The following is a 4,467-nucleotide window of genomic DNA, read 5'->3' as shown; positions in this document are numbered from 1 at the left end:
CTCCCGTCAGGCCGCGGCCCTCCTCACGCGCGTCCGAAAGTTGTCCCGAAACCGACCTGGGCATTCATCACTGTTGGGTCCGGATCATCCCCAAACATCCCTAAAACATCCTCATTTTATTCATTGGACCCCCTAGCCTATTTTTTTCGTCCATCCGATTATGATGAAAACCTACCCAGTTGCTACCTGCTATTTATAGCAGATGAAAACCTACCTAAACTAGTCCAACCCTAAAACCTAAAACCTAGGGAGCCTGTCCGGTCGCGCCGCCGCCGCCTCCCACCTCGGGATCCCTCCAAACCCCATCTGCCCAATCCTCTCGCGCACCCACTTCCAACCAACCAACCCGTGCAGCTCCCCTCCGTTGTTCTAGACCTTCCGATCCAAATCGAATGGTCCTCATCGTCCCAATTCATCCCACCGAGGCCCTGGATCCAGCTGTTCCGTAGCGGCCTCGAGCAGCCTCCCATGCGTGAGCCCCGCAGGAGCTCAAACCCGAGTGGAACGAGCCAGCCCTCCCCGCTGGTGATGAGCAGGTGCAGCTTCCGCAGCTCCGACGAGCCCTGCCGTCGGTGACTCCTTCAAGAACCCTCTCCTTCCCTTTCCCTCCTTCTCCCATGGCCTCCCTTTTCCCCCAACTCCCTCACCTCTCCCTCCTCTTCAGGAACCCCACACTGCCGCCGCAGACCTAGCCATGGACCCATGGATGCCGCCCTCTGCACCGCCGTCGCCAAGACCATGGGCCACCGCATCCGGAGATGGCCGGATCTGCCCCGGCCCGACGGCTTGCGCCTCCCTCCGCGTCCTCCCCATCCCGCCGCTGCCGCGTCCGGCATCCTCGTCTTCACGCCGACGCCTCTGTTGTTCTGCTAGACTGCTGCCTCCAGTCCCTGGTGAGTAGCAGCCAGCGTCGTCCCTTCTGCCTCGCTTTCTCTTCCCCCGTGCTTCTCCTTTCTCCATATTCTTAGCACTAATCTTGACATGTACGTCGTCCGGAGAGCTGGCCGTGGTGTGCGGTGAAACGGCCGAGTCGTAGAGTGCATAAATGAGTTTGTTAGCATGCATAAGTAGCTAGTTGTATGGCTAAGTCATCTGTTTGTTGGAGCAATTCCAGGGATAAAGATAAGACCATGGGCTAGTGGGATTAGTTGCCGAGGGTAGTGGCTGGCTAGTGCATGGGTCTGCATGAAGTACGTGGCGTTAGTTGGTTAGTGGCGAACGTGGTGGTCGGGTTAGTGGGTGTGTCCTACCCCTGGTGTATATATATGTACTGTATTGGAGTAATGAAATGATGAGTCCGTGAGGGCTGAGGAAAAGATGTAGTCTCTCGTGTGACCAAGGAGAAAGGCCTCTTGGCAAAGTTAATTGGCTTTCTTTCTTGGCGTGTGTGTCCATCTCTTTCCTCTAGTCTTCTTTTTCCTCGAGAGCTGAGTGAGGCAGGGAGGTCGAGCTCCGGCGAGCAAGGGAGGAGGCCGGCGGCAACAACACATCTCAGTGTCTCTCTTTGCTTCACAGGAACACCGACGCCCCAAACCAGCACCATGGAGACGCCGCCAAGTCCGGCTGGCCTCCTCTTCATCGTTTCCCGCTCCTCCGCCTCACCTTCCGCCCTAGCTGCAAGCCACCGCCGCCCGGATCCTCCCCGAGCTCCAAGTCCCGCGCCTGCTGGCCCTGCCGTGAGTCCCCAGCGCCGCCTCCTTCTGTTCGAGCGAGGGAGACGAGCAAGGACTTTTCTGCATCGAGCTGCGCTGCCCGAGCGCTCGCATTGACCGTCCTCTTACTCCCGATCAGGCCCAGCGCGCCTCCTCCCCACCGACTTGGGCTTGGCCCATGGTGAAGGCACCCCGCACCCCTCCTTTTTTTATTTCTTTCCCTCCTATTGGGCTAAGCTGCCAGTTTCGTCCTGTATAGTTTTTTTAGGATCTGTGAATTTCTGTAAGTATCCACTGTAAAACAATTTTACAGAAAAGCCCTTGCACTTCATGCATTTAATATCTCCACAACCGTGCATCGGATTAAAACAACTTATATACGTGATATGACTAGAATTTCATCTAGTTTCACAATATGTCATTTTCATCTATGTTTAAAATGCTTAAACTGATGTTTGATTAAATTTGCTTAAATAACTTGTTGAAATGTTTTATTTCATAACTAAATAACCGTAGCTCCAAATTTAATAAACTTTATATGTAATTGGGGTAGAAAAATGCCTAGTTTAGCATGGTGGCATCACTTTGCATGTTTAATAACTCTAAAATATGGTTTAGCGCAGAGCAGTACCAAATCTAAAATATGCACATGATGATTTTTCGGACTTGTTGTTTGTTGTTCCAGCCTCGTTTAAACTTGCCTAGTTAAGTAGTTTTATTATGCTTCACCTCTTGCCATGTTAATCAACATTTAATATTGGTGGGCACATAAACGAGATCGAACTAAATAACTTGAATGTGGTGTTCCGTCAATATGCCACTCATTGCACATTGAGCTCCACTTAATTTGTAGTATTGTTTGTGCACTTTGCCATGCCATGCCTCATTAAACCGGACATGCATCATACTTAGTTGTGCATCATGCCATGCTTATGCGATGGTTGTTTACTATGTTGTTTGTTTCTTTTCGGTGTTGCTTCTTTGGGTTGGTTCCGATAACGTCGCGTTTGTGAGGATTCGTTCGACTTCGTCCGTTTGTCTTCTTCATGGACTAGTTCTTCTTCCTTGCAGGATTTCAGGCAAGATGACCATACCCTCAAAATCACTTCTATCTTTGATTGCTAGTTGTTCGCTCTATTGCTATGCCGCGCTACCTACCACTTGCTATATCATGCCTCCCATATAGTGCCTTTCCTAGCAAACCGTTGTTTGGCTATGTTACCGCTTTGCTCAGCCCCTCTTATAGCGTTGCTTGTTGCAGGTGAAGATGAAGTTTGTTCCATGTTTGGAACATGGATATTGTTGGGGTATCACAATATATCTTATTTAATTTAATGCATCTATATACTTGGTAAAGGGTGGAAGGCTCGGCCTTATGCCTGGTGTTTTGTTCCACTCTTGCCGCCCTAGTTTCCGTCATACCAGTGTTATGTTCCTTGATTTTGCGTTCCTAACGCGGTTGGGTATTATGGGGACCCCTTGACAGTTCGCTTTGAATAAAACTCCTCCAGCAAGGCCCAACCTTGGTTTTACCATTTGCCTCACCACCACCTACTTTTCCCTTGAGAGTCGCTCTCCCGAGGGTCATCTTTATTTTAACCCCTCGGGACAGTGCTTGTCTAAATGTTGGTCCGAACCAAGCCGCCTGCGGGGCCACCTCGGGGAAACTCGAGGTCTGGTTTTACTCGTAGCTTGTCTCATCTGGTGTTGCCCTGAGAACGAGATATGTGCAGCTCCTATCGGGATGTTGGCGCATTGGGCGGTCTTTCCGGTCTTGTTTTACCATTGTTGAAATGTCTTGTAACCGGGATTCCGAGACTGATCGGGTCTTCTCGGGAGAAGGAATATCCTTCGGTGACAATGAGAGCTTGTGATGGGCTAAGTTGGGACACCCCTGCAGGGTTTGAACTTTCGAAAGCCATGCCCGCGATTATGTGGCAGATGGGAATTTGTTAATGTCCGATTGTAGAGAACTTGAAACTTAACTTAATTAAAATGCATCAACCGCATGTGTAGCCGTGATGGTCTCTTCTCGGTGGAGTCTGGGAAGTGAACACGGTTCTTGTGTTATGCTTGAACGTAAGTAGTTTCAGGATCACTTCTTGATCACTTCTAGTTCACGACCGTTGCGTTGCTTCTCTTCTCGCTCTTGGTTGCGTATGTTAGCCACCATATATGCTTAGTGCTTGCTGTAGATCCACCTCATTACCCTATCCTACCCATAAGCTTAAATAGTCCTGATCTCGCGGGTGTGAGATTGCTGAGTCCTCGTGACTCACAGATACTTCCAAACAGTTGCAGGTGCCGATGATACCAGCGCAGGTGGCACAACCGAGCTCAAAGTTTGGGAGCTCGATGAAGATCTTGTTCGTTGTGTTTTTTTGTTTCCTGTTGATCAGTAGTGGATCCCAGTTGGGACGATCGGGGATCTAGCATTTGGGGTTGTCTTCTTCTATTTTTGTTTCGTAATCGGACCTTGTTTGTACTCTGGATGATGTATGTTTAACTTGTATTTGTGTGAAGTGCCGATTGCAAGCCAACTTTTTATCCCTTTCTATTTAGTACATGGGATTGTGGGAAGATTACCCCTCTTGCGACAAACCTACCATGCAGCTATGCCTCTAAGTCGTGCCCCGACACGTGGGAGATATACCCGCATTGTGGGTGTTACAGAAGAAGAGGGCATCCTCCACAGACCCGGAGGAGGAGGCGCCCAAGAGGGGGAAGATGGCCCTCTCGGATGGTTCGGATTCAAAGGCCGAACCCATCCCCAAGAGGCTTCCCAGGGTGAAGCCCCTGGCCGAATCATAAGTAT

The 4,467-nt window shown here is 50.0% G+C and overlaps 1 long non-coding RNA gene across 1 annotated transcript; it reads left to right on the top strand.

Annotated features, from left to right (window-relative positions):
• The first annotated feature begins 229 nt into the window (after positions 1-229).
• Positions 230-4,164, top strand: LOC119359349. Its single transcript, XR_005172485.1, has 2 exons — positions 230-893; positions 3,948-4,164. It is a non-coding gene; the product is annotated as an uncharacterized LOC119359349 (long non-coding RNA).
• The last annotated feature ends 303 nt before the right edge of the window (positions 4,165-4,467 follow it).

The sequence above is a fragment of the Triticum dicoccoides genome, chromosome 2A (assembly GCF_002162155.2).
Source record: "Triticum dicoccoides isolate Atlit2015 ecotype Zavitan chromosome 2A, WEW_v2.0, whole genome shotgun sequence".
In the NCBI taxonomy this organism is placed as follows: domain Eukaryota; kingdom Viridiplantae; phylum Streptophyta; class Magnoliopsida; order Poales; family Poaceae; genus Triticum; species Triticum dicoccoides.
Note: the sequence above shows the minus strand (reverse complement) of the source record. Positions and strands in the feature narration are given on the sequence as shown.